This window comes from Muntiacus reevesi, chromosome 2, assembly GCF_963930625.1.
Source record: "Muntiacus reevesi chromosome 2, mMunRee1.1, whole genome shotgun sequence".
Taxonomy (NCBI): domain Eukaryota; kingdom Metazoa; phylum Chordata; class Mammalia; order Artiodactyla; family Cervidae; genus Muntiacus; species Muntiacus reevesi.
In genome coordinates, this window is record NC_089250.1 from 272,946,450 (window position 1) to 272,961,003 (window position 14,554).

Genomic DNA, 14,554 nt, shown 5'->3' on the forward strand with positions numbered 1-14,554 from the left:
AATCTCCCCTTGCGGTAAGTTTAAAAATTTTAAAACAAATAAAGCTGTATTAACAATAGTTGTAGGATTAAAGAATATATTGCTTTGCAATCTGTTGGGGTCCTTTAATGGACCGGAAAATGGCGGTCCACAGTCAACAATAAGAAAGTGAAAGTGAGAGAAAGAAAGACTCGGGGACCCAAGCTCTAATGGAGCAAAGGTGCTTTAATGATGTTTCTGTCAGTATATATAGGCTGTTGTACAAGGAATTTCTTTTGATGATGATCAAGATCAGAAAGCCAAAGGTACAGCAACCCTTAACAAGGGAACAAGGGATCATTAATGGTCACAAGGTCAGGAGACAATCCATATCTCAAGAAAGAGGATCGAGACTAAGCAGTTTTGTCATAAGGAGAATGTTTACTGAAGGAAAGTCAAACCTGTCTCATTCTATGACTTCAGACCTGGGAGCGGCATGCCGTTCCACTGGTTTCTGAGAGCAGAAACTGATAAGGAACAGGATTTATGAGAAACAGCACGTAGAAATCCTGTTCAACATTCACTGACAATTCCCCCTTATTTATTTACAATATTTGTTAAACAGGGTTCTGACCATTTGAGTTTCTTTTAACAATTTTTGCATGAAGGCAATGGTAAACAACAAATACAATCATCAAGACAATCACCAAAATTACAGTTCCAGACCCGATGCTGTGCGTAATGCTTTGAAACCATCCACGTGGCTCTAGCCCAGATAATTGATCAGCTAGTTGTTCAGCTAAAGTTTCCAAATTAGTGGAAGAGGGCACATTTTTAGAAAAGGTTTCAAAGATTTCTTTTTGTGAGACTTGTACATTTAGAGAGGTATTATCATGTCTGTTTTGTAAATGCAATTTGATTTGTTCCCAGTTGTAGGTACTATTATTGAATTGAACAGGAGTAACACAAAATTGAGTAGAATTCCAGTCACATTTTAGCATCACCTGTTTTTGTACATCTATTGATTGATCTCCAACCCATTTGATGGCTGTTTTTAGTTCCTGTATTTCATCTTGAATATCCTCATCTCTCTGAGCCTGAGTGGGCCACATAGTATGAGCATCTTTAGTCCAATTTTGGATAAAATTATGTGTTTGAATTGAGGTTTGTAAAGCAATGCCTGTGATGGCAGCAGTGGTGCAAATAGCTATTAATCCCAGAATGCCAAGAATCAGCCATCCAATGAATCGTTTAGATCGCCGGAGCAGTTTAGTAAGTAACCGGGAAGCAATTCCAGCCATGGGACCTTCTTCCCAGGGCCACTGGAGATTGATTGGTTACCACAGACTACGTCGAGATCGAAGAACCAAAGGGATTCATTTCTTAAGGAAACAGAAGAGATAAGTATATAATTTGCAGTTTATACAAGTTACAGAATGTAAAGTCTTTCTGAATTGTAAACTTCCTATAGCTAGAATGCACGGAAGGGGAACACAAGCTTGTATGACATATGATTGATTATAACAAAAGAAATAGTTTGGTCCCTGTGAAATGTCCAGTCCAAGTCCCAAGTTCTTCGGTGCTCACAGCAAGTTTCCAGATGTCCCTTTGTTCAGGCCCAATCTGTTTATCAAGGATGATTGGAGGACTAGGGGGTGGCATTCCACCATCAAGCCACCCAAGAAGTCCTTTGTCATGGTGATGTTCCATTGCAGTGTTAGTAACCTATGGTACTTCAGTACCATAATCACACTCAGTGCTGTTAATATCATCTGAGCAGTTAGATAACCACATACCATGGGGTCCCCAATCGACAATTGTATGATTAGCCACAGACATTAATTTTCCTGATTTGGCGTGACATTTGTCCCAATGAACCAGAGCATATTTAAAGTTCTTATTAGTAAACTCTTTGCATGGTATTGTTCTTTGTTCATTCTCTGACTCTTTCCCTAAAGTTTCAGCGGTATAAACATGGTTCACAGACAAAGAAAGGGCAGTAAATAATGTAAGCATCGTCCTAAAGTCCTCTTTTGGAGGCAGGGCAAAAGCCCAAATTTGTCGGCTAATGTTTATGCATAATTTTTCTGGGCCCATACACAATGGAAGGACTTCATAACCTAGAGAGATATTAATTAGTTTCCCTTCTTCAGGGTGTGAGGGCCCTTTAAGGTTCCTGGGAGAAGGCATATGTATGGAGTCATTGGTTAATCCGATTGGCCCTCTCTCCGTCCATTCTATGACCTGAAGTAAAGGGGGGTTGAGTCTGTAAGCCCAGTAAGTGTGATTAATAAGTTCAGCTCAAGCAGGGGAGCGAGTTGTGGGGACCAGGCAAAAGCAAGGAGGGCAACAAAAATATTTTCAGGACTCCGAGGCATTCTCTGTTGAGAAATCAGAATTTCAGCTTCATTAGTAAGGGTTTTTCTTTGTACCCAAGAGGGGAGATCATAAGGTTGATGCCGCCGAGGGTGGCGCTTCTGGAGATCTTTAGAGCCGCCATGGCCCATATTGGAATTTCTTCCTCCTTGGGGTGGTTGTTTTCTGACCTCTATCTTGAAGGCTGGGGGCCCCCTGGGTCGGATGTTCCGAAGAGGAAGTCGTGTGAGTTCACTGGATCCATCTGGGGAAATACAAGCATACCCCTTTCCCTGGAAGATTAATTCCCAGATTTCCATTGTTTATTCAACTTGTCTTTGTACGAAATGGGCAGAGGAGGAGAAGAGTCCTTCAATTCCTCAAAATGTTCTGCTCTTTTCAAGATAGCACCTTGCAGTAAGTTTATAAAATTTAAAGCAAATAAAGCCATATTAACAATAGTTACAGGCTTAAAGAATATATTGTGTTGGCATCTAGTAAAGTCTGCTGGATAAGGAAGATAAAAGTGTTCCTGTGTTTTTCCCCTTATTTAGTTTTTTATTTGTAGTTTCAGTGTGTGATGCGTTTGTTTAACTATGTCTTGTGTTTGTGGATTATAAGGGATGTCTGTAATCTGTTTAATAGAGAATGGATGTAAAAATTGTTTGAACTGCTTAGAAATATAGGCTGGGCCATTGTCTGTTTTTATAGACTTAGGTGTTCTCATTATTGCAATGTAAGCTAACAGGTGGGTTATAACGTGTAGTTTCACCTGGGAGAGGTGTGGCCCATATTAAAGAAGAATTTGTATCAATCGAGACATGTAAGAAGGAAGAGGAAGAAAGTTCAGGGCAATGAGTTACATCCATTTGCCATAAAATTCTCTTTCATTTGTCATAAACCTTTTTTATGTTTTTGTATTCATCATTTTATTTGCCATTTCCTCTATCTTTTTATCAAAAGCATACATCTTTTCTTTAGCAACTATGAAGTGTCTTGTATATTAGCATTTTATAGATTGGTGGATATATTTTTGTTTATTATATAAATATTTATATATATATTTATTAACAGTCTAAAATCTCTTTAGTTTTTCTGCAAGAAAAACTTTTTGTAAGAAGATGTTAGTGTTCAGTAATTAATGTTTTAAAATCTTACTTTATTTGGAAATGACCTAGCTATTGAATAAACTTTTATCATTTAGTTTAGTACAATTTTAGGAATTTAAGCTACCCAATCCTAAGAGATTATTTTAGATACACCTTTTTAAAATAGAATTATTTTTAATAGGGTTTATCTAAAAGTTTTCATTTATATATTTTTTATATATATTATATAAAGAGTCAACTTTTTTGTTGACAAATTTAGTTTACCTTCAATCTAGGCACAATAAAAATATTATATAATGTTGATGATGTAAGACGTGTCCTAATTAGATTAGCAAGCAGTTATATTTAAATTATATTTATATTTAAAGAAGCATTATATTTAATATTGAATATTTTTCAGTTCATGAGAACTTGAATTTAAATAGAACTCATTAATTTCATATTATTCAAAAACAGAGACATACGTTGAGACATAGATAATTTTGGATAGACAGATATTGTTTTCTGCTTCAAATTTAAAATATCATTTTGAGATATATATGTATATATATATATATATATATATATATATATATATATATATTTTTTTTTTTTTTTTTTAGTTCCACCAATTTGCTTATGGCTGGAGTCCCAGATAGAGTGGCTGTGTATCCCAAGGACATGATAAGAGTTAACTTTAGGTTTTTTCTTAGGCCTGTTTTTGTTTCCCAGGCAGAATTGGAGCTCCAAAAATGTATTTTAACAAGCTAACCTTTTCCTAACTCCACGTATAAGAAGAGTTGGTTTTGAAATTTCAAAAAAGATTTTATTTTAATCAGTTTTTTCTGGAGTCTAAAGTATATCATGGGCATTCAGTGTCAAAAATGTAATTTCTCCTTTTTGTAGTTATAGTATATTATTAATGATATATGCATGAGGGAATTGCTGTCACATTGGATGTAAAGCCTTGACTACAAAATGTTGACAAATAGTCGGACTATTAAGCATACCTTGAGGTAACACATTCTATTGATATCTCTTATGAGGACCCATGTGTTTAGGAAAAGGGAGAGAGAAAGTGAATCTCTCTGGGTCTAAATGGTGTAAAGGTATATTCAAAAAGCAATCTTGTAAATCAGTACTAATAATGTGCCACTTTTGAGGAATAGTAGTAGGTGATGGGATCCCTGGTTGTAGTGCACGCATAGGTTTCATAGATACATTAACCTTTCTAAGGTCTGTTAAGAGACGTCATTTTTTAGATTTCTTTTTTATACAAAAATAGGAGAGTTCCAAGGAGAGTAAGATTCCTCAATATGTTTTGATGCTAAGTGTGTGTCTATAAGTTCTTTAGTAGCCTGTAATTTTTCTTTCGTAAGGGGCCATTGTTCTGTCCAAATAGGCTTGTCATTCTTCCAAGTTATTTTAATAGTTGCTTTGTATTTTAAATGAGCACTGACCCCTAGGAAAAATGTGGAATGTGTATCTGAGTTTACCATTGCATGAGTAAGTCCCTTCCTATTTGATTAAGCAGTGCATCTATCACATAAGGTCTTAATGTTGCAGGCGGGCCTTTTGGTCCTTCATATGGGTAGATTTGAACATTTTGATGAATTTCTTATACTTTGGTTTGAGAAATTCCTGCAATTTGGCAAGAGATTTTTTGTATAGGCCAGGATTTGGGCCATAAATGTTTGGAAATTTAAGGCAAAAGAAGTAATTGAGCAATTGTGTCCCCCTTTTTGAATTGCCATAGAATCCGAGATGACATCATAAATTGAATCTCTCCTTTATAATCTGAATCAATTATTCCAGGGTGAACAGTAATTCCTTTAGAAGTCAAACTAGATTGGCCAAGTGAAAGACCAAAGGTTAGTGGTGGCAGGTGTCCAAAAAGTCCAGTAGGTACTCTAGAAGGGACTGCTTGAGGGTAAAGGAAAAAAATCCTATAGGGCTGGTATATCGACGGCAGCACTGCCAGATGTTGAGGGTTTGAGGGAAAAGATAGAATTTGCCCCTGGTTTTTGTTGTAGGGGACCTGGGGTGGGGGGGTGGAGGGTCCCCTGTTTGGCATTTCCTGGAATAGCTTTTCCCTCAATATCAAATTTAGATTTACAATCTTTGGTCCAATGCATTCCACTACGGCAGCAAGGGCAGATTCTTGCAAGTTTTTTTTATTAGCTCTTAGGGCAGTCCCTCTTTAAAACTTTTTTATCTCCACATGTAAAGTATCCTTCATTTCCCTTTCTAAAGGCAGCAGCCATTGTCTCAGCTAGCATTTGCATCTTTTGAGTTTCTGATCCTAGATTGCATTCGACAAGCCTTCAAATAATCAATAATAGTCCCAGTCTCACGAATTGGACTGATAGCTCTTTGACATTCCTGATTTACATTCTCATAAGCAAGTAATTTCTCTAGCTGTGTTTTGGCTTCTTCTCAAATTACAGTACGGGAAACAGCAGTTTCTAAGCTAGCTAAAAAATCAGCATAACTTTCATTAGGTCCTTGTAATATTTTAGTGTAGCTACCTGTAGGCTCTCTTTGAGGAGTAATTTGATCCCAAGCTTCAAGGGCCACTGTTTTTAAGTGTTCATGCCATAAGGGAGGGCATTGTATTTGAGCTTCCATGGTATCAAACTGTCCGGCGCCAGTTAACATTTCAAAATTAATTTGGTTTTGGGGAGTGCCAGCTCGAGCATTCTTGTTAGCATGATCTCTGGCTATATCATGAAAGCACATTGTCCATTGAAGATATTCTGGTTTAAGGAGAGCTTTTATTAAAGTTGTTCAATCATAGGGAATAACATTTCCAATAGAAGATGTCACAACATTTAGAAGCTCTTCAGTGAAAGGTGAATGTGGGCCATACATACTTACAGCCTTTTTCATTTGTTGCATGTAAAAAATTTGAATACCGTCATAGTGAGGTACTATGTGCCCTTGAGCATCAGGATTTCTTAAAACTGGAAAGACGGAGGATCTATCGGCGACAGAAACTTGTGATCACAAAGCCAGTAATTCAGAGAGCCTGTGTCGCGGAGGAGAGCGAGTAACTACTGATTTTTTGGAAATATGAGTCTGTGCCAAGGACTTAGCATTTTTGTCCAGAAAAGTATTGTCAGTTTTTTGTGTCAAAAAATGTATTAGGAGAGCCGTTGTCAGAATCATTAGGTTCTAACAAAGGAGAGACTTGGATCTGTGCCTGCTGGCAGAGGAGGAGCATTTGGAGCAGCCGAGGCAGGGCTAGAAGGAAAATTTTGAAATATTTTATGTTGTTCTAATTGGACCTTCTGTAAAGTTTTATCATCTAGTTGATATTCACACAATAAGTGTTCTGTCTGTTGTCGAATATTGGGAGGGCTAGAATTTACCTTGAAATGGCAGAGTTGCAGCTTTAATGAGAGCTTATAGGGGCCAGAAATCAACTGGAACATTTTTTCCCTGCCTGGGGGCTCGTTCAACATTTTCTTTGACCTGGTCCCAAATTTCTAAATCAAAACTGCCTTTATCAGGGAACCAAGGATTACATTTAACCACTGTTTGAAAGCAAGCCTCTATTCATTGGCATGAAACCAAAAGTCCCTGCACTTTAAACAAATGGTGAAGTGAAGTAGAGAAATGATGGGGCTTTCCAGCCGTTTGGCCCGTGTCTTAGTGCTTACTGACCTCAGTAGGTGCCGACTGCAATAGGCCCTGAGTCACTCTGTCCGAAATGCCACGTATACCAGAGTCCCTGCTCGGGCTCCACTTGCGGGGATCCTTTAATGGACCAGAACCTGGCGGTCCAGAGTCAACGACAAGAAAGTGAAAGAAAGAAAGAAAGACACGGGGAACCCGTGGTCTGATGGAGCAAAGGTGCTTTAATGATCTTTCTGTTAGTATATACAGGTTGTTGTACAAGAAATTTCTTTCGATGATGATAAAGATGAGAAAACCAAGCGTATAGTTACCAAGGGAACAAGGGATTAATAATGGTCACAAGTTCAGGAGGCAATCCATATCTCAAGCAAGAGGATCAAGACTAAGCGGTTAATCATAAGGAGAATGTTTACTGAAGGAGATTCAAGCCAGTCTCATTCTATGACCTCCGTCCTTGGAGCGGTGCACCATTCCACTGGTTTCTGAGAACAGAAACTGCTAAGGAACAGAGAATTAATGAGAAACAGCACATAGGAATCCTCCTGTTAAACATTCCCTGACAGGAATCTACTAAAGTCAGCTCTGGATAAGTGTCAGGGGACGTTCAAATTTAACGGATCCATATGTTGCATTTTCTTCCTTTGTGCATCGTTTCTCAAGGACTCTCTGTTCCTTATCAGTTACTGGAATACAGGAACGAGCAGAGCTTCATGCAGTACTCAGGACTGAGATGACGGGAAAGGGCACCTGCTTGGATTCCCTTCAGTGACTCACTTCAATGACCTTTTACTTACAGGACTATCCTTTTTGTTGCAACTGATGGAATTTCATTCTTAATGGCTGAGTAATCATTTTATTGAAGATATATAAGCATCCGTTTCTGTAAATAAAGTACCCTTGTTTCACTCGAGACTTGGGTCCCCCATTTCCTTCTTTTCTTTGCCTTCTTTTCATCGACTCCAGTCCCCACGTCCCCGTCTGTAAAGACCATAACAAGTTGCGCCCGAACAGGGACCTGGAGAGGCCCTTGGCAAGCAGACGGAGTGACTGTGGACCTCCGGAGGTCGATAAGTGTGGGGATATGGGACAAACGGCTGGAAAGACCCACCACTTCTCTACTTGTCTTCATCATCTATGTAAAGTTCAAGGACTTTGTGTTTCATGTCAGCTAATAGAGGCTTGCCTCCAAACGGTGGCTGAACATTATCCCTGGTTCCCTGATGAAGGCAGTTTAAATTAGAAATTTGGAATGAGATTATAGAGAATGTTAAAAAAAAAAAAAAAAATTGAATGTTGAATGAGCCTCAAGACAGAGTAAAATATTCCAATAGGTTTCTGTCCCTTATGACCTCTTATTCAATTTGTGGTTCTGACATTTCAAGGTAATTCTAGCCTCCTCCCCACCCCCCAATATTTGACAACAGGCAGAACACTTGTTACATGAATACTAATTAGATGATGAGACTTTACAAAAGGCTCACTTAGAGCAACAAAGAGACGAGGAACTAAAAAGCCTCTTGATGAAAGTGGAAGGGGAGAGTGGAAAAGTTGGTTTAAAGCTCAACATTCAGAAAACTAAGATCATGGCGTCTGGTCCCAGCACTTCATGGGAAATAGATGGGGAAATAGTGTCAGACTTTATTTTGGGGGGCTCCAAAATCACTGCAGATTGTGATTGAAGCCATGAAATTAAAATGCGCTTACTCCTTGGAAGGAAAGTTATGACCAACCTAGATAGCGTATGAAAAAGCAGAGACATTACTTTGCCAACAAAGGTCCATCTAGTCAAGGCTATGGTTTTTCCAGTGGTCATGTAGGGATGTGAGAGTTGGACTGTGAAGAAAGCTGAGTGCTGAAGAATTGATGTTTTTGAACTGTGGTGTTGGAGAAGACTCTTGAGAGTCCCTTGGCCTGCAAGGAGGTCCAATCAGTCCGTCCTAAAGGAGACCAGTCCTGGGTGTTCATTGGAAGGACTGATGCTGAAGCTGAAACTCCAGTACTTTGGCACCTCATGCGAAGAGTTGGGAAAGACCCTGATGCTGGAAGGGATTGGGGGCAGGAGGAGGTGTGGACGACAGAGGATGAGATGGCTGGATGGCATCAGTGACTCGATGGACATGAGCTTAAGTAAACTCCGGGAGTTGGTAATGGACAGGGAGGCCTAGCGTGGTGTGATTCATGGGGTAAAAAAGAGTCAGACATGACTGAGCAACTGAGCTGAAGTGAAAATATTTCAAAATTTTCCTACCAGCCCTGCCCCAAGTTTTCCTCTTCTTCTTGCAAAGGACACAAAACCGAAAATCCCCTCAATTCAAGAACAAGAAGACCGTGACAATGATTCTTCTGAGGCTCTTTTTGACACTACGGCTGACAATACTTTTCTTGATGACAGTGGTAAGCCTTTGGCATGCACTCGTAATTATGAAAAACTACTATCCACTCATTCTCCTTCACGACAAAGGCTTTCTGAGTTACTGGCTTTGCAGTCTTGAATCTCTAAGGCCGATGGTTTCTCTGCTTTTCCTGTTTTGAGAAATACCAAAGCCCAAGGGCAAGTAATACCTCAATAAGAAGGCATTGATTTTTCGCACATGCAGCAAATGAAAAAATTTGTAACTATGTCCGGCCCTCATTTGCCTTTTGCTAAGGAACTTTGAAACGTTATGGCATCTTCTTTTGGAAGTTTTGTTCCTTATGATTGCCGACTTTTGATAAGGGCTCTTCTTAAACTTGGAGAATATCTTAAGTGGACAGTGTGGTTTCAGGGTGTGGCCCGAGATCATGCCAATTCTAATGCTTGAGCTGGCACTCCCCAAAACCAAATTACTTTTGAAATGTTAACTGGTACAGGGCAAAGTGATGCTGTAGAAACTCAAATACAAAGCCCTCCTTGGTGGAAAACTATCTTGACTGTAATAATTGTAGTCATCTTGTTCTTGCTGTTTGCTTTTTATATCTGCAACTATCTCATGAACCTTGTATCTAAGTGGCTTATTCATTTAAGTTACAAGTGATTGTTCAGGGCTCCTGCAGTTTCCACTGCCTCCTCTAGCTATTACTCAGGGCCCCTGGATCAGAGACCCTCTATATGAGGGTAAGGAGAATATGTTGCCTCAACAATTTAGGGTCTATGCCCCATCCCAGCAGGAAGAAGTTACAGAATGATTTCTCCACCCCTTTCCCCAGCAACCGTTTTCTCCTAAAAGCAAGCAGAAATGAAAGAGTTAAAACTTAGGCAGGCAGTCCAAGGCCCTGTAAGGAGGAGGCAAGCATTCTCACTCAGGCTTTCCTTAAGCCTTGTGCAACAATGTATCTTGCCAGAGAACTGACCTTTCTTTAGGTCCAGAACTAATGATTGCATGGCAGAATGTCTTACTCATGGAAATGCTTTTCTTAGGCTCTATGTTAATGATTATAATTGTAACAAATCTTGCCTGGGAACCTATATCTCAAGACTTGTACCCCTGATTACACAGCAACAGTATATCTTGCCCAGAGACTTTTTCTGGAAGCTGTCTCCCTGGCTAAACTTGTACCAAAGTTATCTCAGGATGTATCTCTTGGGAAAGGGCCTAATAGACCTCTTACAACATTGAGGTATTCTTTTTATCTATTCTCAGCAGCTAGTTGAGAAGTATATAAGGTCCCACTTAAGCTAATGAGGTGGATATTCTTTCTACCCCCACAAACCTTTGGCGTTTTACTTGACCAATCTAGTTTGACTTCTAAAGGTATTACTGTTCACCCTGGAATAATTCATTCAGATTATAAGGGAGAAATTAAAATTATGATGTCATCTCAGATACTATGGCAATTCAAAAAGGGGGACAAAATTGCCCAACTATTTCTTTTACTTTACATGTCTATTAACTCCTCTGATGACATCCAGACAGGTGGATTTGGCAATACAGATCAAAAACAATCCTTATGGACATCAATAGTATCTGAATATGCATGACCAAATATAAACATCAAAATTAATGGCAAAGATTTTCTGGTCTTCTTGATACTCGATCCTATATTGCTATTATTTCCAAACATTTATGGCCCAAATCTAGTCCTATACAGAGAATTTCTTGCCAAAATGTAGGAGTTCCTCAAACCTAAGTACAAGAGGTTTATCAAAGTGCCCACTATATCCACGTGAGGGACCAAAAGACCAGCCTGCAATATTGCAACCTTATGTGATAGATACACCCCTTAATTTAATAGGAAGAGATTTACTTATGCAATAGCATACTCAAATATATTTTCCACGTTTTTCCTTGGGGCCACTGTTCACTTAACAAACAATGCAATTATTAAAATTACTTGGAATATTGACGAGCCTATTTGGACAGAGCAATGACCCCTTACAAAAGAGAAATTAGAGGCTGCTAAAGAACTTATCAATACACAATTGAAATGAACACATATTGAGGAATCTTATTCCCCTTGGAATTCTCCCATTTTTGTAATAAAAAAGAAATCCGGCAAATGGCGTCTGTTAACAGACCTTAGAAAACGTAATACAGCTATGATACGGGTGCATTGCAAGCAGGAATTCCATCACCTACCACTTTCCCTCAAAACTAGCATATTATTATAGATTTGCAAGATTGCTTTTTAACTATACCTTTACACCCTCTAGACCGAGAGAGATTTGCTTTCTGTCTTCCTTATCCTAATCATATTAGGCCTCATACACGGTATCAATGGACTGTTTTGCCTCAAGGAATGATGAATTCTCCCACCATGTGTCAATATTATGTAGTCGAAGTCCTTGAACCTGTGAGAAAACAATTTCCTAATTTTCTTGTTATTCATTATATGGATGATATATTGTTTTCAGCTCCATCTGTTTTAGAAACTCAAGAGATACTTGACATAGCTCAACAATGCTTGAAAGACTCCTGATTAATCATTGCCTTTGAATTGTGTTAAGAAATATAGAAACTTCGACCATAAATTCTAATCAATCTATTACCCAACAACTTTTTCTTGAACTACAATCGATTGTGCAGAACTGCACTTCCCCATTTATATTACCCATACTCAAACACTTTCTTGTCTTCCTGGCTCTATGGCTCACGGCAATGAAAAAGCTGATAAACTTGTCTCTTGCTACTCCTGAAGAGCATCATGCTCTATTACACAATAATGCTGGCTCATTCCATCAAATTTGGAAAATTCCATACCGACATGCTAACGAAATCGTTAATAATTGCTCTCCTTGTAGACTGTTACATCTTTGACCCATTGCACAAAGTATCAACCCTCAAGGATTACAACCCAATGAACTATAGCAAATGGATGTAACTCATTGCCCTGAACTTACTTCCTCTCCCTTCTTACATATCTCCATCGATACAAATTCTTCTTTTCTATAGGCCACACCTCCCCAAGGTGAAACTACACAACATGTTATAACCCACCTATTAACATGCTTTACAATAATGGGAACACCTAGTTCTATACAAACAGACAATGCCCCTACCTATATTTCTAGGCAATTTAAACAATATTTACAATCATTTTCTATTAACTTTTGAAGATCTGTTAAAAGACGCCATTTGCCAGATTTCTTTTTTATTACAAAAAATGGGAGAATTCCAAGGGGAACAAGATTGCTCAATATGTTTTCCTTTCAATTATGTATCTATAAGTTCCTTCAGTTCAGTTCAGTTCAGTCGCTCAGTCGTGTCCGACTCTTTGCGACCCCGTGAATCCCACCACGCCAGGCCTCCCTGTCGATCACCAGTTCCTGGAGTTACTCAAACTCATGTCCATGGAGTCGGCGATGCTATTCAGCCATCTCATCTTCTGTCATCCCCTTTCCTCCTGCCCCTAATCCCTCCCAGCATCAGGGTATTTTCCAATGAGTTAACTCTTCGCATGAGGTGGCAAAAGTACTGGAGTTTCAGCTTCAGCATCAGTCCTTCCAATGAACACCCAGGACTGATCTCCTTTAGGATGGACTGGTTGGATCTCCTTGCAGGCCAAGGGACTCTCAAGAGTCTTCTCCAACACCACAGTTCAAAAGCAACAATTTTTCGGCATTCAGCTTTCTTCACAGTCCAACTGTCACATCCATACATGACCACTGGAAAAATCATAGCCTTGACTAGATGGACCTGTGTTGGCCAAGTAATGTCTCTGCTTTTTCATATGCTATCTAGGTTGGTCATAACTTTCCTTCCGAGTAGTAAGCGTCTTTCAATTGATGGCCGCTATCACCATCTGCGGTGATTTTGGAGCCCCCCAAAATAAAGTCTGGCACTGTTTCCACTCTTTCCCCATCTATTTCCCATGAAGTGATGGGGCCAGATACCATGATCTTAGTTTTCTGAATGTTGAGTTATGAGCCAAATTTTTCATTCTCCTCTTTCACTGTCAAGAGGCTCTTTAGTTCCTCTTCACTTTCTGCCATAAGGGTGGTGTCATCTGCATATCTGAGGTTATTGATATTTCTCCCGGCAATCTTGGTTCCAGCTCGTGCTTCTTCCAGCCCAGTGTTTCTCATGATGTACTCTGCGTATAAGTTAAATAAGCAGGGTGACAATATACAGCCTTGACATACTCCTTTTCCTATTTGGAACCAGTCTATTGTTCCATGTCCACTTCTAACCTTTGCTTCCTGACTTGCATATAGGTTTCACAAGAGACAGGTTAGATGGTCTGGTATTCCTATCTCTTTCAGAATTTTCCACAGTTTTTCGTGATCCCCACAGTCAACGGTTTTGGCATAGTCAATAAGGGAGAAATAGATATTTTTCTGGAACTCTCTTGCTTTTTTGATCATCCAGCAGGTATTGGCAATTTGATCTCTGGTTCCTCAGCCTTTTCTAAAACCAGCTTGAATATCTGGAAGTTCTCGGTAAACGTATTGCAAAAGACCGACTTGGAAAATTTTGAGCATTACTTTACTAGCGTGTGAGATGAGTGCAATTGTGCGGTAGTTTGAGCATTCTTTGGCATTGCCTTTCTTTGGGATTGGAAGAAAACTAGCTTTTCAGCCAATTGACCCATGTCTTAGTGCTTACCAGCGTCAATTGACCCTCTGGGGTCACTCTGTCCGAATCTGCCACGTGTATCAGGTCCTGTTCTGCGCGCCACTTATTTGTCTTTCATTGGACTGGAACCTAATGGTCCAGAGTCGACAATAAGAAAGTGAAAGAAGGAAAGAGGCTAATATTCCCTGGGTTATGCAGCCAGCTTTCACGTTGCAGGGAATCTGCCAGATATAGAGATAAAGAGAGAAAGAAGGACATGGACACCCAAGCTGTGATGGAGTAAAGTTGTTTTAATCAACATGGTGTTATTCTCAGCAAAGATAAAGATTAAAATTCCAGACTTGCAAAACATAAGGTGATCCTTATCAAAGAGAGAGAGTCCAGATCACTCAATATCTTTTCTTTCTTTCGACTGTGCTGAGCCTTTTTTGTGGCACGTGGGGTTTCTCTAGTTGCAGCAAGCAGGAACCACTCTAATTGCTGTACTGTCTTCTCACTGCTGTAGCTACTCTTGTTGCAGAG